This window comes from Podarcis filfolensis (genome assembly GCF_964270895.1).
Source record: "Podarcis filfolensis genome assembly, chromosome: 6".
Classification (NCBI taxonomy): domain Eukaryota; kingdom Metazoa; phylum Chordata; class Lepidosauria; order Squamata; family Lacertidae; genus Podarcis; species Podarcis filfolensis.
The window spans coordinates 59,362,424-59,384,772 of NC_139609.1; the positions used below are offsets into that span (position 1 = coordinate 59,362,424).

Sequence of the window (22,349 nt, forward strand, 5' to 3'; positions counted from 1 at the left end):
AGTCTTCTCTTCTCATGAGGTGGCCAAAGTATTGGAGCCTCAGCTTCAGGATCTGTCCTTCCAGTGAGCACTCAGGGCTGATTTCCTTCAGAATGGATAGGTTTGATCTTCTTGCAGTCCATGGGACTCTCAAGAGTCTCCTCCAGCACCAGAATTCAAAAGCATCAATTCTTCGGCGATCAGCCTTCTTTATGGTCCAGCTCTCACTTCCATACATCACTACTGGGAAAACCATAGCTTTTACTATGCGGACCTTTGTTGGCAAGGTGATGTCTCTATTTATGATGTTTATATACCACTTAATCATTCACATTTCTAAGCAGGGTACATAAAAACAGAACATACAGAGAATGCAATAACAGAATAATGCAAACTTATCATAAAACTGAACACTACATTAACATGCCTGCTGGAACAAGCAGGTCTTAGTCATGAGTCTGAAGTTCAGCAAGGACAGTCCCTGCGTGAAAGAAGGTCCACAGGTTTGGGCCCACTGCACCCTAAACGTATTCAGTTTTTCTTGGTGCAGGATTTGGATTGCTTGGGCGCATACTTTTTATTTTTGCACACAGCTTTTAAGATGTCCTACAGGGGAACTTCAGAACTGGAGGAGAATGTAGTTAAGAATGTGTCTTCCAAACCTCCCTCTCCTACCAGCCACAACACTTAATTCCTCCATTAACTCTGTTGACCTAGACGTCTCAGTTCAACATATAATCAGGTGCATCCAAGCCCATTTATTTCAGTGATCTTAGGAGCACAGAATCAAAGAACTGTAGTATTGGAAGGGACCCCAATAGTCATCTAGTCCAGCTCCCTGCCCACAGCCGTCCCTGGGTGGGCTCAAACTGCCAAACTTCTGGTTAACAGCCAGATCTACCGACACACTGTGCCAGTTGAAGTTGCTCAAATGGGAGTTGCATTGACCAAGAATTAAGCCTGGGCCTCCTGAATGGCAGTCAAGAATTCTACCACTGAACCACCAATACGCCTTTAACTAATGCTTGTAGCCAATGTGTTCTAAGAAAAGCTTGTGCACTTACATGGATGTAAGCCTCATGTAGAGTGCATTGCACTGTGAGAGCTGGAAATGCTGCCACCATTTCAGCCTGGCAAAGAAGATTAAGTCCCACAATGGAAAATATACCATTAATGTGCCTAAAGAATCAGGTTAGGCAAGGAAGGCTGGGAGTCCATAATGTCTTCCCCACAATTTCAGCTATGGAAATAAGAAACCTGTTTGAGGAGAGGGGATTTTGGTAACATTGAGATGTGAAGTCTAGAAAGACTACTCATTGCTAGGCTAAACTTGCCCCATTTAGAAATTCTCTTATTTCTAGAAAATGCATGGAAAGTACCTAGCTTATGTCATCAGAACTAAACTCTGTGAATAGCTGGCACTGATCCACTTTCCATGAAGTTCACAGATCTAAGCTGAGGACAACCTTTCACAATTCTGGTGTCTGCCTGAAAACTTTTTCATGATTCAGTTGGATAGACTTGCAAGATAAACATGAAATGCAGATGCTGCAGGATCCCAATGCTGCCCCTTACAGCACATTCCTATACATGCCTACTCAGAAGGAAGGCACATTAAGTTCAGCTAGGCTTACTCCTAGGTAAGCTGGCATAGGGGTGCAGCCTTAGTCCCTTGGTGGTGGCAGTAAAGAAAATGGATGGTGGCAAGAATGATGATACACAGTTCTAAAATGTCACATACTGAAACTTTCTGTACCCGGGTTGTTTATTCCATTACTGACACCATTTCATCTGATTCATTAAAAAAGTTACAGTCGTTTCTTTTATTCTCTCTTTTTCTAAAAGCCTCAAACTTTGTCAAGGTGTCTCACAGACACACACACTTTGTATCTAGTTGTGTAGAATTTGACAGACTTGATCTCATAAGATTATCTCTAAAGGCCTTGCCATGCCTACTGATGTTGACCAATTCTGTAAAAAAGAAAGAAAAAAGGTTAAAGGTATTTGCTGATTTCCCCATTTCAGTCGATGAGGAAGAGTCCTGAGATCTGGGAGGGGGCAACTGTCTCCTTGTCTTCTGTCCACACCCATGGGTGGGAGGTCTGGCAGAATGGGTGGCAGAATGGGTGGCAGAGCAGCAGGATATTGGACTTTTCAAGTGTTCAAAGTTAAATGCTTGAAGAGACCTCAGGCGCTCCCCCCTCCCCAGCATTCAGCTTGAACATTTCAAAAGCTCAAGGCATTTTTTGAGTGAACCAGAGAAAGCTTGCATATCCCCTAGTCAAAACATCCGTATCAAATCTCAAGTGGGAGCATTAAATAAAACTTGGCTAGTCTGAGGAGGGGAATAGTGCATAGTCCAAAAAAAGAATGGAAGAAAATCTCTCTTTGGAGATGATGTTTTTGCAATGCAACTTCAGCTGCAGCATTCTCTGCATATTTATTCCATTGCTTTTTCCCAACATACCGGTACATCTGCAACTGAAAGAAGGAGAAGAGAAAGGTTCTTATCCGTTTTCCCAGTTACCTTCTCAGTACAGAAGATTATAATTAAGCTAGATGGACCTTTGAGCTGGACTGTGTAAAGTTGTTTTCTTTTGTCTAAAACAGCATGAAAATTAGCAAAAATAGAAATCCTACTTTTTTAATAGCTTGCTATCCACTATTTTGGCTGTAAGAGGAGGATGCATTACCAAGCTTTATTCTGAGGATGCAATGAAGACGCCCTTTAGGGGAATTTGGCTATAATTCCTGTCCGCTGAAAAAGAAAAGTAAAATTGCATCACACTGGCAATCTCACTTGTATATGCAAGGGCATAGCTCAGTGGTAGAGCACATGTTTTTCTTGAAAAAGACCAGCCCATGGCATCTCCAGTTAGGGTTGGAAAGGACTCCTGCCTGATATCCTGGAGAGCTGCTGCCAGCCAATGTAGATAGTACGAAGCTAGATGGACCAGTCTATCTTGGTATAAGGCAGCTTCCTGTACAGTGGTACCTCGGGTTAAGTACTTAATTCGTTCCGGAGGTTCGTACTTAACCTGAAACTGTTCTTAACCTGAAGCACTACTTTAGCTAATGGGGCCTCCAGCTGCTGCCGCGCCGCCGCAGCACGATTTCTGTTCTCATCCTGAAGCAAAGTTCTTAACCTGAGGTACTATTTCTGGGTTAGTGGAGTCTGTAACCTGAAGCGTATGTAACCTGAAGTGTATGTAACCCAAGGTACCACTGTATTTGCAATATCTGGCTGGCCTACCCTTATGAGCTTAAAGTACCTGTGCTTTGAAAACTGCCCGGGTGATTTATCAGCCCTTAGGTTTAGGGCATCCACAAGCTTTCACTGCCTCCTTTTGAGGGGCTGGGATATAAAATAGCAAAACTGTGTGTAAAACTGGACATCAAAAATCTCACAGATTATATATGTGCTCTGAGTCTCTGACATAATAAGGCTTTCGTGAGGCCTTCAATCAGCAAGAACGTCGTGAGCCCCCAGCAGTTTTGTTCCATGGCAGCTGGGGGTGTGAGTTTCTAGTTTCTAAAATGCAAGTCATAGGAGATGTCCTATTGTGTGCCCCTCATATTGTGAGGCACCAGTTAATTTAGTCCCCAGCTGCCTCCTCCCTTTGCTCTCTCCACCTCCAGCCTCTCAGGTGCTTTCATTCCACAGGTTACGCCTGGTCTCCAAGGAGCTGAGAGATTGCAGGGAGTGTGACAGAATGCCCATTCTTCTCCCAGCTCTGTCCCCTCTGAGAGCTCATTGTTTACCATGACTACACACATTCTTGAGCTTCTGATGAGACCCTTGTTACCATCCAGAGGCAGGTTAAACAGTACATGCCAAGGAAGGAAAAGAACTCCTGGCAACGCAACTGACAGTCGTACTGGGCCCACATCACAAGCCACCCACCAGAGCTCTTTCCTCTGGCTGTAGAGCTCCCCGAGCTTCAGAAGAAAAGGATGGGGGGGGAGACATCTATCTAGAAGGGAGGGGAGGAATCTGCCTGTATTCTCTTCTTACGATAAAAGGCTGAGCTTGAAGTACATAATGAGCTGGGAGCAAAAGGGGATAGGAAAATAGGAACACAAGAACCTGCTCTATACTGTGTCAGACTGTTGGGTCCATCTAGCTCAGCATTGTCTACATTGATTGAGAGCCAGAGTGGTGTAGTGGTTAGAGTGTTCGACTAGGAGCTGAGAGACCAGGGTTCAAATCCCCACTCGGCCATGAAACCCATCAGTTGACCTTGGACCACTCAGTGCCTTGCAGCCAAACCTACCTCACAGGGTTGTTGTGGGGATTAAAGGAGGAGGGAGAGAATCGTGTCTTGAGCTCCTTAGAGAAAAACACCAGGTATAAATGCAATAAATAAATAGATAAAATTGATTGGCAACAGGTCTCCAGGATTTCAGACAGGGTTCTCTTCCAGCCCTATCCGGAAATGTGCCACTGAGTCATAACCCGTCCCTCCTGGGCTTACTGGTTTTCAGTGCCAGTGTTCAGACAGGACACACTGTGGGAAAGGGCAGGCCATATTCATCTCCCTCCACCCTCCGAATCATCATAGGCAACCCTTTCTCATCTAGGATTAAAGAAAAGGGATCACAGTTTTCGAATGAGGCTTGAGTCCCAACATCTGGGAAATTAAGCATTAAACAAAGAATATATTTAACCAATTAAACACAGAATATATTTAAGACAAAGAAATGGAATGGGGGAATGCAGCTACACAGCAAAATGTATTGTCACATGCTTCTTTTTCTTTTATATTTAAATCTCTCGTGGTGCTCACATTTGGGGTCTAATTAATGCAGCTGCACAAAACATAATCAAGGTGGGTGGGGGAAATCTAAAACCAATGTTCAGAACAATTTTTAAAGCAGGGGAGGTGGTTGAAGAAAAATTTCTACAGCACCACATCAAGGAAGCGCAAGTTAACACGTTAGTCTCCAAAAGCTAGGAGACCTGAAACCGAGGAGGCTGTCTTGGACCGAGTCAGTTTTGATATGTACTTTATAGCATCTAACCAAAGACGAAACCTCAACCGACTAGCAAACTGCAAGATACAATGCAGATTTACAATATTTGTTAAACATCTATTATAAAGAAAAGCCATGTCCAACATATTTAGCACACAATTAAGCCATTTCAGTTAAAACCATTAACAGAATTCGTATTTTTAAAAAGGATGCATAGTTTCTTGGCAGCATATAGGTAATATAAACCTGGTTATTTACAAATAATTGATTGTTATGCTTTAACCCAATACTGTGGGAAAATATTTGATTTTGTTGCTATTATTAACATTTTATTGATTAAAAAAAAATTAAGCAGAACTTTCCACTGTGGTGCAGAAATGCTGTAAATAAGAGGAGCTGCAATGTTGCCATGTCCACTCTCCATCCCCAACACTCCCCTTAACCGGTTCCCCTTAGCACTTCTCCCCCAGTCCTGCTGCTGCCTCACTACCCAGGGTTAAACCATGGTTTGGCTTAGCATTACATCTGAACCCAAACTCATGGTTTGTGTCCTCCCAGACAAATCACAAGTGATAACCCAAGAACAAACACTGATGGCGGCTTGCAGATTGTCTGGAGTGAGACAAACCACTGGCCCAGCTTTGAAAGTAACACTAAGCCAAACCAGCTCCAGGAGCAGGGGAGAAGTGCAGCAGCTGTGATCTTCAGCCCAGGAACCTGCTCATTTGTGCTAAGCTCTGGCTAAGCAAACCAGATCTATATATATAAAGCTGAACCTGAAATCTTCCAACCAAGAGGAAAACTAGGTGCAGGATATGTTAACCAGGACAGACCCAGAAGGCAGGCAATAACAAAAAAGGGAAAGGGCAAGAGGAGAAAGAGAAAAATAATTTTATTATTATTATAGGACACTAAATTTCCTCCTTATGCATTGTGGTACATCTGTATTGTACCGTCATTATCACGTCAGTCTACATAGAAATCAAGAAATACTTGTCATATTGCTGTGGTCACATAAGGGACAGAATAGCAAATAGTGAATTATATGCCTGATATGATTACATCCCAAAAGGTTTTTGCTCCTACTGTTTACTCCCTTCAAGATATACAGATGGCATTACTTGAAATCTAAGTTTTGTGAAGGCCCTGGAGAAAGGTCAGCAACTGAAGATAATATGCCCTCGCACGATCTTTCTTAATCTTAGCACATGCCACGTCAACCGTTGGTCCATCTAGTTCAATATTGTCTACCGTATGGCAGGGTTTCAGGCAGGAATCTTTCCTAGTCATACCTGCTGATACTGGGGACCTTCTGCATGCAAAGCATGTACTCTGCCACCGAGCGACAGCCCTTCCTCAAGTAATAACTAATCCATCATAAAAATGTAGTACAGACAGAACCTAGACAACAGTGAATCTCCTGTCTAACTTGACAAAAGATAAAGTGGATCTATCAAACCACTGCGCTCCATTCTGCAGTACAGTAGCATAATAATGTCACATTTCACCATCACAGATCTGAATCAACACATTAGGCTGTGAATTATTATTGGAAGAAAACCAGCTGAGATTGTTTATTTTAGGAGGGATGCCCACTTTTTGGCTGACAAAGCTGAATTATTCATTGACAAGCAAAGTGGTTTGCAAGGTTCATGTGACAGATTCATAACAGAGTGGTGAGATAAGAAAAGAAAAGCATTCTGTACATTGAAAAGTGGTATAGAATAGTGGTATTGTTGACTATCCATATTACTTTCCCATCAAGTCGTTTTAGGGAGGTATATACTTTCTAAAGATGGTTTCCCTTCCTCAAGCAGTGGGAAATCCAGGCTAAATAATAAGAATCACTCTGAGGTTGTAAACATTGGAAACGTTTATGTAATTATGAGGTGCAGAAGCTTGCAAATAGGCAGAGGTGCTATTCCCAGTACATTGTCTATCCCATTTCATAAAATCCAAAACAGCTGTCTCCTACTCAGATCCAAGTATTGCTATACCAGTTTCTAGAAACCACAAAATGGGAGAGTTTTCTTGTGTGAAGGTTTCCCACAAGAATCTGTTTGGCTCCAGTGAGAAGAGGATGCTGGATAAGATGGACTATTGGTCTGATCCAGCAGGATCATGTCCTTATATTAAATTCATAATAATATAAGGAGAATCCTGCTGCATCAGACTAAAGGCATACCCTCCAATATTTCTCTGATGAAAATAGGGACGTCCCATTCCATAGAGATTATTTTACTATTTATACCCCACACATCTTACTGGGTTGGCCCAGCTACTCTGAGCAGTTTTCAACATATATAAAAACCTAATAAAACATTAAACATTAAAAAAAAAACCCTTCTCTATACAGGATTGCCTTCAGACGACTCGGGGGTCGGATAACTCCATACCCTCCAACGTTTCTCCAATGGACGTCCTAAGGAAAAGTGGGACATTCCAGGATCAAATAAGAAACCTGGACAGCTTCTCTAAATCAGGGACATCCCTGGAAAATAGGGACACTTGGAGGGTCTGCAAAGGCCCGCCTAGTCCAGCATCCTACTTTCACAGTGTCTAATCAGATGACAATGAGAGCACCACGTTGATTACTCCCCAAATAATCAGATTTGCAAGTGGGTGTGAGTCAGTGTGGTCAAAAGCCAGAGATGATGGGAACTATGGTCTGAAACATCTGGAGAGCACCATGTTGATTACTGGTGTGTACTTGAATTCCTCATGCAAAATAGGGACAGTTTGGAGGCCCCCTCGATCATGTCAAAAAGGATTTGGTCCATTGGCCACTCAAAGATTGTCAAACCTTTCTTATGTGTGTACAGACTGCACAGGCTGAGCAGCCATTATGCAGTATTTCCCCAAATGTGCATGTTATGAGAACAATAAAGATAATAATCATTGAGAGGTTTGATACGTATGCTAATTGCGAAAACCTTATTAGATAGCTGTTACTGTGAAACAGTGGCAATAACCTTAATGAACTTGTAACGAGCTTCTTGTTTTAGCTGGCTTCAATCCTTCCCCCAGGGTGGCATGCATAACATACTATCCTCATAACTACCCTGTGAGGTAAGTTAAGCTGAGAGTGTGTGAGTGGCTCAGTTTCACCTAAGGAGTAACATGGCCGGGTAAGGTGTTGAATGAAGTCAGGGCTGATGGGCACCAAGTTGATGAATGCTGCCTCAGCCTGACACTTTATCTGTCTATTAGGCCGTGATATCTGTCCCTGTCAGCTGCTTGTGGTCCTGCTTAGGAGATGCCAGCGAGAGAAGCCTTGCAACTAAGTTTGACCACAAGTGATCCAGGGTCAGAGCGCAAGCTGCTATTGCTCCTGTGGCACTTGCTAACAAATTACTTCATATTAGCATGAAAGAATAGAGTTTGTGCTTGAGACAGCAGCATTCTTCTCATCTCCCAAACTATTGAAATATAGATGGCATATATATTCCTGGAGCAGCTGATGTGGTACCCACCAGAAGTTTGGGACCACAACTCCCATCAACCCCTGCCAGCATAGCCAACGTTCAGGGAAGATGAGAGTTGTAGTCCACAATATCCAGCAGGCTGCACTCTTGTAGATGCTTTAGAGCTCTGCTTTCCTGCACAATAACAGGTGTTTGGCATAAGAGAGCAGCATGACTCACAAAACCTGAAGATTAATAGAGTGGACCTAGGATATCCTGGAAGTTAGCCCCCATCTGACATTTAGAAACTTGAAATAAAAGTAAAGAGAAAGGAGGACACCTATTTGCCATATACTTGCTTAAGTTACCTCTGCCATTTGGGTGAGCAAGCCATTGGATTTCTACTTGTAACCTCTTTGCTATGCTCGGGTTCCTTGTGTTTTGACAAAACACAGGTCAGTTGCTCCAGTGGAGTGCCTTAAAGTAATTCCCACAGAGGAACATATGTAAAAACTGTTTTGCTCCAACAATAACACTTGGAGGTGGGGCGGGTAGGAGGTTGCAGGAAAGATTTTTGAGCAAGAAGGCTGGCTGATATCCTGCCAAGAGAGCATTCCTCCAAAACCCATTTCCACATCAAAAGACCTTTTGAAATAATTGATGATATAAAATATACCAAATCACCTTTTCATTGTCAGTAAGTAAAATAAGTGAATGTTGTTCCTGGTAATCTGTGGTCAAAGCTGAAAGAACAACATCCCCAATTAAATGAAAACCCAAACAATTGCTTACTTTAATTTGGGCACCAACTTCCCTGTGTACATTAGATGCATCTCACCCACTGAGTGTGGATTTCTTCAGTCTTCATCAAGCATGCCTTAAAGCAGCGTTAATAGACTTGCTTGTGCCTGCTGAAGGTGTTACTATTTCAGTGCAACAAGGAGAAGTGTTAAATTCCACGTTTTCACACACTTTGTTTGATAAATTACAGAGCATGCTACAATGCTTAGAGACTTCCCCCTCAAGGTTTACCTACAGGACAAGGCAAAGGTAAAACCATACCATTAGCTTGTTACTTGGGTGAAACAGAGCACACCTCTAGCAAACCAATAAAGCCAGGGGTCTCCACCACTGTAACACTTCTACAGTATCTTGGCTGTATATCTTCAAAAAAATATTCCATTTTGATCTGACCCTTCCTCCAAGGATCTCAGGACTGCAGACAAAGTGTCCCCACCTCTGTTCCATCTTCATAGCAACCCTGTACCATAGATTAGGCTAAGGCCACAATCCTATACTCACTTGCGTTGGTTGTAAGTCCCACTGAGCTAGAGATGCATAGGATTGTGCTGTGTGAGATGGAACTGGCTGTGGGCTTTGCAGCTGAGTGGGAATTTAAACTTGGATGTCCCTGGCCCTGGTCTAACAGCATAACCCAGGTTAGCTTTTTTTGCCCTCCAGATGTTGTTGGACCAACACCCAGCATGGTCAACCATCAGGGATAATGGGAATTGTGGTTCAACGATATCTGAAGGGCACTGTGTTGGTCAGCCATGTTCTAACAACTACAACAGTTCTGCTTTGGCCAAATATAGTGGTTAGAATGCCAGAGTAGGGCCTGGGAGACCAGGGTTCAAATCCCCACTTGGCCATGATGCTCACCATGGCCTCTCAGGCTAATCTACCTCACAGGGTTGTTGGGAGAATAAAATGCAGGAGATGGAGAACCATGTACGCCTCCTTGATCTCCTTGGAGAAAAAAGTAGAATAGAAATTCAATATATAAACAAATAAATAGATGTGCTTGGAGGCGCTCTCTATAGCAGCCCAGCATAAACACAGGATCACACAAAAGTGATCAGCACAGTATATATTTGCTCAATATGTGTATATATTCCCTAGCTACACCATCTCTGGCTTTCAAGACACAAGGAACACTGTCATGTTTCCTGTCGGCTCAAAGCAGCAGCAGCAGGCTCAGGCCCAGCCTGTCAGGATGCCCCAGTGTCTCTCAGCGCTGCTTTGTCTTTCAGACATTTCATCTCTCTGCAGCACTGCCTGTAATTAAATCTAGGCGGCGAGTTAGGAAATGCAATACCAGATGATACAACCAGTGGGGAATTCACCTAGATCTGCAGGAACAGCACAAAAGAGCCCTGATGAGTAATGGACTCTAATACAGAGAATGACAACAATGAGCTACTAAAGATTTTAAGCTCCTTAAAAGTGGGGAGGAGAGGGGAGTCAGAGGCTGCCTCACACAAATCTTTGTGCAAGGGAAAGCATCCCCTTTTGATTAGCGCTCTAAACAATCAACTGGTGGGCTGTCTGCAGCAGACCACCTACACAAGGCAGCCAAGCTCTCCCAATACTGAATGGAAAAGCAGCCTGCCTCCCCCAATACACGCATGCAGCACAGGGGATGCTGACGTTACCAAGGTGGCTTGGGAGGTACGTATTACTCAGATATCTGAAGCGGAGGAAGGTGTTCAGTTTCCCACGTTGCTCTTAATGAGTTGTGTGTGGTGGGGCCAGAGAGGATAAAGATGTTTTATCTATTAGATTTGTGGCCAATATTTCCTCTAAAGCATATTACCGGTATGTCCTGCCTTTTAGCCTTATGGCAGCCCTGTGAGGAGTAAGCTGAGAGACAGGGGCCGACTCAAGATCACCCAGTCAGTTTGGGGGCTATGGGGTTTTGACCCCTGCTCTCCCCACACCAAGGGTGGAATTCAACTAACTTTTACACAGGGGACATGAACTCGACTATGGATGGAATTCATCATAGTGCTAAGGTGAATGTTCTGTCTGTGCAAGCTTTTCAGCTTGTCAAATGGAACAATGCCCCCTGTGTGGCATTTTGGGGGTTCTCCTGACTCCCCCAAGGCTCATTTGGGGAGCATGCAGGGAGGACATGGGGAAATCACTGTGGCACAAGCGGAAATCCTTGCTCAGGGCTTCTATTGACAGGGTTCATTAGGTGAATCCTAAACTGGGGCCATTAATTGTGATGGGTCTACTCTAGTCCAGCCCTCCAGCCACATTGGTTCTTTCAGAGATTGAAGGCTTCCCAGTCCCGCTTCCCACCATGCCTGGCTGACTCCTGAAGCCACATGCTGATATTCTGGAGGCATCGATGCATTATTTTCTTAAAAGGCTGCCAGGCTGTTAAATCTTCAAAAGCACATTTGCATCAGTTTCATGAGCACCTTAATCCTGGTCTAAGCATAATGAGAGCTTCTCAGATTCTCAGTTTTCAGTTGTATGCACACACGGTCCTTTGTGTTGATTCCTCAGGGCTGGCCTAGGACCTTTTGCTGTCTGAGGTGGAGGACAAGATGGCGCCAGAACCTCCCTCAATTCCACGTAAAAAGGCTGCGCAGATCAGCAACCAACCTTTACTTCAGTACTGGTGCTGAGATAGATGAGGGCAGTAAGCCAGGAGGGCCTGTACAAGCTAGACTTGGAAGCCACTGCCACCCCACTCCTGCATCCGGCCTCTGAAACATCCTCATTCTGCCTAACCGTAGGGCCATCCCTGTGAAATAAAAGGGAATGATCACAGCTCAGTGCAAGAGCCTCCACCTTGCATGCAGAAGGTCTCAGGTTCAACCCCTGGCAGCTCCAAGTAGCATTGGGGAAAGTCTCCCCATCTGAAATGCTGGAGAGATGCTACCAGGTACTGCAGACAATGCTGAGCTACATGGACCAATGGTCTGACTCTGTGTCAGGCAGCTCTCTTTGTTCCGACGAAAAGGCAGGTTCCTTTCCACCTTCTTGACTCCCCTAAGGTCCAATGTAGAATGAAGGTACATGCTACAATGCACCTTGTACAAATCACTACAAATTTTGCTTGCGCAATGGAACATTCTCTCCACCCCTCCATTTTGGCCATACCCACCACAGGCATGCAGGCCCCAGAAGGTTGGCCAAAGGCGTATGTATAAGGCAGGCATAGGCAAACTCCGGCCCTCCAGATGTTTGGGACTACAATTCCCATCATTCCTGAACACGTCCTGTTAGCTAGGGCTGATGGGAATTGTAGTCCCAAACATCTGGAGGGCTGGAGTTTGCCTATGCCTGGTATAAGGCCAGCAAATGTCAACCACCTCTCTTCTAGAGTGTCTTTCATTGGGGTGAAACAATTCATCTAAATTGCATTGCAGATTGTGACATAGCCTAAAAATACTGAGAGTAATAAAAAGGTAAAGGTACCCCTGCCCGTATGGGCCAGCCTTGTCAGATTCTAGGGTTGTGCGCTCATCTCACTTAAGAGGCCGGGAGCCAGCGCTGTCCGCAGACACTTCCAGGTCATGTGGCCAGGGTGACATAGCTGCTCTGGCGAGCCTGCACCAGCGCAGCACATGGAACGCCGTTTACCTTCCCGCTATAAAGCGGTACCTATTTATCTACTTGCACTTAGGGGTGCTTTCGAACTGCTAGGTGGGCAGGAGCTGGGACCGAAAGACGGGAGCTCACCCCGCCGCAGGGATTCGAACCGCCGACCATACGATCGGCAAGTCCTAGGCACTGAGGTTTTACCCACAGCGCCACCCGCGTCCTGAGAGTATTACTGAGAGTAATACTCTGCAATAAAAGATTAGAGTTTTGAGAACTCTCCTATAAACAACCAATGAAACAATCTAGCTTGCTCCAAATGGGATAGAGTGACACTATTTCAAATAATTACCTGGTACCTTGGGAAGCACACTGCATTATGATGGCAAAATTTACCACCTAGAGGAGAAAATGGCCATAAATACTGGTTTTTTCATATACTACTAGCAACTAAGCAAGGGATGTGAGTCAAGGCATATGGATGGATCTGCCCTAAGAGGGAACTAGAGCAAAGGACTGGTTCACACATTTATTTTTAAGTTGTAAAACTCGCACATGAGGTGTTACCCACCTTATTTTCATATGGGGAGCCATTTGCCTGAAATGTCTCCTCTGTGAAAATCCCTGCAATTACCACATCAAATAAAACACTTCAAAATAATATTTTCCCCAATAGCAGTAACCTTTTTTCTGTTCTGTAAAGGTTATTTTCAGTGCTACAATCACAATTTCTCATTTTTCTAATCTCAAATTGAGTCCTCCACATTTTCAGATCAATTTGTGATTTCTTTAAAAATGGAGTCCTTGTGAAAATTCACCAGCATTTTAGTGTGAATTTCTCCTAATATATACATGTTATGCAATTTCACCGAATAGACACATCTCTGCAAAGCCATAATCCCATAAAATCAGTGGGGGGGGGGGTTGGGGGGTGTACGCAGGGGTACGCATACCCCTAAACATTTTGTGAATCTATGTTTGGCCTCATTGCAGTATTTCAATATTCTTAATCCGTAGACTGGTGATCTCCTGTAACTCCTGTTTTTCTCTAATCTCATATTTTTAACTAGTACTCAGACCATTTGTGCCACACTGACCTTGCTGCTTGCTCTACCTCCCAGTAAGCAGCAGCAATGTAACCAACCAGCAGTCAGGTGAGCATGGCTGTCCTACCATGCCACCCACAACTGTTTTCTGCTAGCAAAGACATAACATGCACAGCTTGGCCATCAACCATTAAGGAACAGTAACCCCCCCCCCCCCATTATTAACATGCTTTTCTCCAAATCCAGACTCATTCAGAGCAATCAGATAGCAGGGGTTTGTACACCATCTTTGTGGTTCTTCTGCATGTATGCTGCCACTAGACCATGGAGAAGCAGGTCTTGGCTCCTTCCCCAAAACATGCAAGCAAAGGCTGTTACTTATAGTAAGAAGGAGGGTTTTGTTCAAGCAAGTAATGGCACAGGCTGAGCCATAGACACAAGGCTCGGGAGTCACAATCCAGGAATTTGGGGGAGAGGCGAGAAGTTCAAAAGAGATGAAGGTGTGCCAACAAGTTTTTAAAGATAAGGCATGATGTCAGGAGTGGGAAACTCAATTGCATGGCCAATCCATGCAGAAAACAGACTGGAAATCACCACCCATCAGCTGCTGGATCAAGACTTCAAGGCTGCTGATTAGGCTCTTTCCATACCCTGCATGGTGAAGCCTGGTAGCATTGTGGCATCAGGTCTGCAGAGAGTAGGGAAGATAAGGCCAGACCAGGCTCCTCTCTCATGCCCTAAGCCAGGGGTCAGCAACCTTTTTCAGCCGTGGGCCAGTCCAACATCCCTCAGACCATGTGGTGGGCCAGACTATATTTTGAAAAAGAAAAAAAATGAACAAATTCCTATGCCCCACAAATAACCCAGAGATGCATTTTAATTAAAAGCACACATTCTACTCATGTAAAAACACCAGACAGGCCCCACAAATAACTGAGAGATACATTTTAAATAAAAGGACACATTCTACTGATGTAAAAACACACTGATTCCTGGACCATCTGCGGGCCGGATTGAGAAGGCAATTGGGCCGCATATCTGGCCCACGGGCCTTAGGTTGCCTACCCCTGCCCTAAGCAGCTTACTGTCCTCAGATGTGGTGGAAGATGCTGTCCCATCCCTGCTGCTGAAATAAGATTCAAAAGCCAATCTGGTCAGGGAGGGATGTTGTATTGCCCATCTCCTGCCCATCAGGCTCCTCATGATTGACGTTGACACAGCTCAGTCTCTTCCCTTACTTAGCACAACCAAAACACCACAACAATTCAGCCCAAGGAAAAGCTGCTCTGAGTACCTATTACATTCCTATCAGCAAGCTGAGAACTTTTCCATCTTTCCCTTGCAGCAGCAAGAGCACCTCTCCTCATGAAACTGAACAGTCTGGGTTTCAAGTCCCCTGGAGGAAAATTGTGGCTCATCTGAGAACACGGTGACACAGCGGAGTCAAACAGGAACACAGGATAGGACAGGAAGAGCTGGGGAATGAGGGGTGTCATTTTCAGGTGCCCAAAACAGAAATGCAAAGAAGGACTAAACTGTTAGGTCTCTGCTTAATCCCCAGTAATTTTGACAAGCAACTAGAGAGTGAGGGAAGAAGCAGTGTTGTAAATTATGCTTCAGTGATCTGGATATGACTGAGGAGAGCGGGGAGGAAAGAAGATTAGAAGAAGGGGATTAAAAAGAGGGAGAACAGCATAGAAGGAGTCAGATTGAGTCTACAAAGTGGTGTCACTGACAAAATATCAGTATACATTGCAGGTTACACCTGTCCAGAGGTGCCCACTTGCAAGGGCGATGGGGTGGGGGGCAACGCTGCAGGCGTTTGACGTCAGGAGGAGTCGAGGGTGGAGCCAAACATGGCGGTTGTTATTTAATATGTTTATAGATGGCCATAAGTACTGATTGTTTAAGGACCTATTGATCTTTTTCATGTGTACAGCTTGAAATATATAAACACAATATTGGAAAACGGCTGCTAACTTGTCTCTAGAGGTATGGTGAGATGCACTATAGAACAAAGCTGTTATGGAGAAACTAACAAAACACCTCATGAAGGAACACAAAGGCCAAAGACAATTTCAAAACAGTATGGTTCATGTTTATTCAGTACACTGGAAATGACCATGTTGTGGCTCACTCTGAGACAGCCTGTTAAGACGGAGAGTAGAAGACACTTAACTGATATAATCAACTCTAAACTATTGTCCAGACCTGCCTAACGTTTGACTGTATGGCGTACATTGTAAAAATGTGGAATGTTTCTTGGGGGATAGATGTATCTGGGGCTTCTCTGTTATAAGCATTTCAGAAGCTGAAAAATAAGGTTTTGAAAACCCCTGCGTCTACTTTACTAGGAGCACATCTGATCTCACTCATTCTCTCTTTCCCTCTCTCCCACCTCCCTTCCACAAACACATACGTCCCAAAGCAAAGGGCATATGACCCTTTCTTCATATCAAGCTTAACAAGAGTAACTCCAGAGAGAGGATGGAAACATGGCAACGCTACCGGTCGAACCCTGCGAGTTCGAATTCCAGCTATTTCTGAGGATGCCTCGGACCTGCACTCTCGCACACACTGCGAAGGAATCACTTTCATGAACTTAATCTCCAGAGTGTCTAACAGGGAAAGGGGAAATGAGGGAAAACATTTTCCTAGCAATGCCTGGCCATTCATCTTGCATGAACGGAACAAAGAAAACAAGCATAACCCTTGCACCACAGCCTCCAGCCTAGAATTCTCACTCAGGGTGTGTTTATGGATTTCTTGGTTGTTCATCCCCCAAGGAATGTCAACAATAAAAAAGTGGGCTTGGGTTGTATCTGGGTTAAGATAAGCTAAGAGAAAGTTAAGAGAAGTAACAATGAACTCTACCTTGTGCAAGATGGCATTTTGTTTTTGCCCCCCACCCCCAAGCAACAGCATGTTTATCTGCTCAAATGTTTATTTGTTTGTCATTTTCACTTCTTTTTACACTTTGAAATCCGCTGCTTATGGGGGAGCATGTTTGTTGCACAGACCAGCCAATCAAAGCTGTGCAGAGCCCTGCTCTGCATTCAGACTTGGGGACTATTGCATTAGTTATCCTGATTATAATGGTAGCATTTCTGTCCCAGTTTCTAATGTTCCTTTTATGTGCTATGGACCATAAAACATAGAAATTATGAGGTAATGAAACATCATGAAAATGGAATGAAGTGGTGTCTGAATACAGTCTCAATCAAATCAGCACTGTGCAAATCCGGCTTCTACTCAAACATGAACAACAGGCTCCTCCTGGCCCTGAAGAAAAAGGATGAGGAACCCGTGCCCCTCCAGATGTTCACAGAATCATAGAACTGTAGAGTTGGAAGGGACTCCAGGGCCATCCAGTCCAACCCCCTTCAGTGCAGAAATCATTACAGTGGTAACTCGGGTTAAGAACTTAATTTGTTCTGGAGGTCCGTTCTTAACCTGAAACTGTTCTTAACCTGAGGTACCACTTTAGCTAATGGGGCCTCCCACCACTGCCCCGTGATTTCTGTTCTCATCCTGAAGCAAAGTTCTTAACCCGAGGTACTATTTCTGGGTTAGTGGTGTCTGTAACCTGAAGGATCTATAACCCGAGGTACGACTGTACTAAAGAATCTCTGACAGATGGCCATCCAAAATCTGTTTAGAAACCTTCAGTGAAGGAGAGTCCACCACCTTCTGAGGGAGTCTATTCCACTGTCAAACAGTTCTTACCATCAGAAAGTTCTTACTTGTTACTTGAATCCTTTGGTTCAGGTCCTCCCTTCTGGAGCAGCAGAAAACAAACTTGCTCCATCTTCCAGGTGACAGCCCTTCAGAGATTTGAAGATGGGCCTCATATCATCTCTCAGTCTTCTTTTCTTCTGACTGAAACATACTCAACTCCCCCAACTATTCCACAAGGTTGTGATCTCCTCACTGGGTCATCTGGTTGTCCCTTCGGCCTGATCCAAGCCCTTCTTTCAGTTCTAATGTGGCTCCTGGGAGTCCCACATCATCCTGAGGGCCCCATGTCCGACTACCCCCTTTCTACAGCTAATTCAGCTTCCTACAAATCCCACCATCCCTGGCCATTGGCCATGCTAGCTGGGCCTAAGGAGAGTTCAACAACACCTGGAGAGCTATATGCTCCTCTTCCCTGTCAGAAAGACAGCGAGTGCTTTTCCAAGGTGGGGTCCCTGCCAAAAAATATGCATGGCTGCACACCCCCAGAGTGAAATTGAAGTGACACTGGCAATTAACTGAGTGCTCAGTGCAGCTGATGATTTCTCTGTTGTTACATCTTTACTATAATTCTGAATGCTAACAAATTAAGGGGAATAATGAGAAAACTAAGTGCTCCCACACATATCTCCAAGGATGAAACTGGCCTGTGTGCCTTTACTCTGTTGGAGTCGAGTATCTTGGAATAGATTATCTATGGCTCTTGCAGGGAGTCAGGCTAATTTGGAGCATTTTTACTAAACCACTTTGACCAGGAAAGGGGTGGGGATGGTTTACCTCCTGGTTCAAAAACAAATCTGGTCCTACTTCCTGAAATCTGATCCAATCTGATATGACATGAACTTTCAGCATTATAGTGGCCCCAAGTCCTCTGTTCATGTACCATTATCCTTTCCAAAAAAAGAGAGAAGTTTTCAGAAGGAAGGAGAGCAAATTAAGGCAAATGGGAAGACAAGAATGCTGGCAGAATCTCTGAGCTTCTTTTTCTGCGAACCAACCTCCCTGCGGACACCGCCCGCCTGCTGACATTCCACCAGCACCGGCTGAAGAATAATTAGCCAAGGCAGCTGCTGGAACGTTGGATTAAAATGATACTAGATGAATTTCATTTTGCTCCATTTCACTTGATTTGAGCTTTTGCTGTGCTCCCTCCCTCCTTTGCCTGCTCCGACTGCTGCTGTTTAACACCCACATGGCAATTCCCCTAGTAATTCTGTTCCCTGCGTGTGCATTCAAAAGAACCTCATTTGAATGTCTGCTACCTCTTTCCCCCTTCCATCATAACACTGTGACCAGATGCAGATTCCATGGTTTCAGCATCAATTGAAAAAAATTCTCCCCCGCCCCACACATGTTTACCATCTGGCCTGACAAAGAGTTCTGTGGAACCTGAAAGTTTGCACACTGTTTTGTGATATTTTGGTGGGCCTAATAAAGGTATTGTTGTAATATGGAATTTGAAATATTTTTGATGAGCCAACATGGTTACCTTTACACTCTTTGTGACTTGGGGAAAAAAACAAAATTAGACACTCCTACCAACTGCTAGATAAAGCCACCCAGTTTGGCTGCAAAAAGAATGATCCAAAATATGAAATCTCATAAGCTCTCAAACACCGGTGGCCATTGTATGTCATCTGTTGCATACTGAAAATATGATTGCAGTCTAGCCATCACACACACACCCCACACACAGTGGTTTTCAAGCTGCATATTTGCTAGGGAACTTGGCTTTATGTAGGGTTTTTGGAGAAGCTTAGTGTTGATGGAAGAAATTCTTTGAAAGAAAGCTAATCACTGCCACTGTTCCCATGTAAAGCACAGCTATAGGTGAGTGTTGGGTGCACTATAGTCAGGGGTGGAGAATCTGTGGCCATCCAGATGTTGTTGGACCACAGTTCCCATGGCCAGAGTGTGCTTCACACTGGAGGGCTCCAAACCAACCACAGCTCTGCACTAGAGCATACGCTCACTTCACAGTGATTGGTGGTGAAGACAAGTGGTGTCCCACACAAATTGAATTTGAATATCCTAAAATCCTGTACAACATTGAAAGGATTCCTTATGTTCTTTGTAGACAGATTGACAACACTGAAATATCAAGATGACATACCTAGTCAAATACTACATGCATGCATGTATGCCAAAGGCTACATACATGTAACTATCGGATACGATAACATATTGACTGTTTGATCAAAAAATGAAATCAAGTATCACTGGGTCTCAAATGTAGCTTTCAAATATCCTGAGAATATTCGGCAGATGTTTGAGCAGCCAAAGGTCACTGGCAGAATTTTTCATGCTAAAATGCCACTGCAAAGTTGTCCCAAATAAGTAGAGTAGCTGCTGTGAGCTGTATTAGTGTGGGCAATACGGAACTGCTCAGCTTTGTACTGTATATGAAATTCATAATTGGCTAGGCATGTAAGCTTTAGTAAGCCTAATAATTGGATATATCGATAACTGGATGATCAGTGGAACTCAATTATAATCAGCAGGGACAAAGTTTAACTGTTCGAGTTAAGGGACAAAGACACATTTGTCTATTTTTAAAGGCTATTTTGGCTCTAATACATTGGAGCTGGATCAGATAAGACTAGCCACTGAACACAAACAAGGGCAGCAAGGATTCTGTGAGGACTGCTGCCACCTCTGATGACTCGCCTGCTGCTCTCTTTTTCCGGCAGGCTCATGAACCCTCTTCATTCTGGTGGGAAGAACAGGCTTCCACAGGGTGGCTGAATGAGGAGTTCAGTCTCTGCCATGCCACCCAGAGGGAGACTGCAGATGAACTGCGACTGCTCCTTCCACCACCAGCCTTCTGTGGTGCAGCACCCAGAGCATAGATGGCTAACCTTTTATCAGCCAAATTCACCTTTCACCAATTCTCCCAGGGCCCCATGTCAGTGTTGCAGGTGGTCCAAGCAATTGTGAACACATACTGCCACACAGACAGAGGCACATAGCCCCCCTCCTCAACTGATCCAGGCAAACCAGCTGAGGAGGAGGGTTGTTAATTCCCCTCCACTCATCAAATGATTGATTTGCTGGCCAGGAAGGGGGTGATTTGTGGGGTGAATGCTGTGTCTAGTAAACAAACAAACAAACAAACAAACCATTTTTGCCACCACTGCCGTGACCAATGTGGGTTGTTGCTGTTTTTTGGGGGGGTTAAAATTGATTGTGGGGGCTGGACTAGACCCCTGAACAAGGGCTTAGAAACCCCTGGCCTAGAGAGAAAGAGGATGAGCAAACAGGCAGCACTGCAGTAAAGAGAGGAGAGAAGTTGTCAATTACTGTTTTCTGTTTAATATCTCTCCTGACCAGCAATGGCTGACAGTGGGCTCCTTTTTCCAAAGTGTGCCTAACATACTGTGCAGTTTGTCCTCAGGTCTCAGTGAGCGGTGACATTTATGCTATGGAAGTGCAAGGAGAGCAGAGCTGCACCTGCCAGGTGCAGACCTGACCAGAAGCTTCCTCCTCTTTCATCCGTGGTAAGATATCTAAGTTCCCAATAGGATGAAGAACTGGAAGCATCAGGATGAAAGGAGGTGAGGGATAATAAGTGCAGGGAACCTCAAAGAGCATGTTAGCAAACTGCAAAAGCTGTATCCATTCTCTCTGTTATGGTCACATATCCGTCTACTGCAAATATACCCAGGTTTAAGGAAATTTTTAAAAGCCAGGAACATTTTTGGCCAAACCTGGGATGGTAAAGGAGCTGAACTGAGACCACCAAGAGACACTCAAAGCAAGAGGCACTGAACTAGGCACTGCTTCTCACCTGTCTCTTATGGTGAGGAAAGAGCAGAAAAGGGTTTTGGGTGGTAGTTTTGGGTGGCGCTGTGGGTTAAACTGCAGAGCCTAGGGCTTGCCGATCAGAACGTCGGCGGTTTGAATCCCTGCGACGGGGTGAGCTTTTGTTGCTCCGACCCTGATCCTGCCAACCTAGCAGTTTGAAAGCACGTCAAAGTGCAAGTAGATAAATAGGTACCGCTCCAGCGGGAAGGTAAACAGCATTTCCGTGCGCTGCTCTGGTTTACCAGAAGCGGCTTAGTCATGCTGATCACATGACCTGGAAGCTGTACGCCGGCTCCCTCGGCCAGTAAAGCGAGATGAGCGCCGCAACCAGAGTCGTCCGCGACTGGACCTAATGGTCAGGGGACCCTTTACCTTTACCTATGTCCTACTTTGCAGAGCACCGTCCTCACTTGGGAGGAGTCTGCTATTTGAAGGGCTACCCCAGTCCAAGGCTGCATACAAATCATGTACTTAAAGGGCATTTAAAACATGCAACCGTGCCAAGAATCGTGGGAATTGTAGTATGTTAAGGGGTGCTGGGAACTGTAGCTGTGTGAGGAGTAAACTTCAGTTCCCAGGGGGTAACTAGGATCTAGGCTTCCCCACTATGGTAGGACATGTGGTATTTCTATTTAAATTTTAGCAAACATTTTGAAATCTGCACTGATGCATATGAATTAGCATGTGGAAATGTTAAGCAAATTCATATTCTCTTTCATCTTCTTGTTTGACAACATGTAAGTAGTACCCTAAGGAGGACTGAGAGAGAGGCCTCTCATACTGGCATCCACATCATATTTGTAAAATAGGGACTGCATGTGCAGCTTCAGCAGGTTTATACCCAGACTAATGACAGGTGAGATGGGAGAGCAGAGAGGGAGGGATGGACAGATAAACTCATTTAGGAATCAGTGAGGACAATAGAGTCTCAGTTCTGCAAAACAACCCCCAATAAGATCAGGACTGCTGGGGGTGGGGCAAGGGAAAGAATACACAAGGCTTCACCATCTTCAGAACATGCATAGGCTTTGTCCCATTTTAACTGCTGTAGCTTTACCTCAAAGAATGC

The 22,349-nt window shown here is 44.5% G+C and overlaps 1 protein-coding gene and 2 long non-coding RNA genes across 9 annotated transcripts in view; 1 reads left to right on the forward strand and 2 right to left on the reverse strand.

Annotated features, from left to right (window-relative positions):
* Positions 1-22,349, forward strand: part of LOC310764063 — a 436,509-nt gene that overhangs the window by 173,688 nt on the left and 240,472 nt on the right. The window lies entirely within an intron of this gene.
* BLACAT1 (BLACAT1 overlapping LEMD1 locus) overlaps positions 1-22,349 on the reverse strand; it is a 79,473-nt gene that overhangs the window by 30,802 nt on the left and 26,322 nt on the right. The window lies entirely within an intron of this gene.
* On the reverse strand, positions 1,727-3,756 carry LOC310764066. Its single transcript, XR_014549002.1, has 2 exons — positions 3,252-3,756; positions 1,727-1,950 (listed from the first exon to the last, which is right to left on the reverse strand). It is a non-coding gene; the product is annotated as an uncharacterized lncRNA (long non-coding RNA).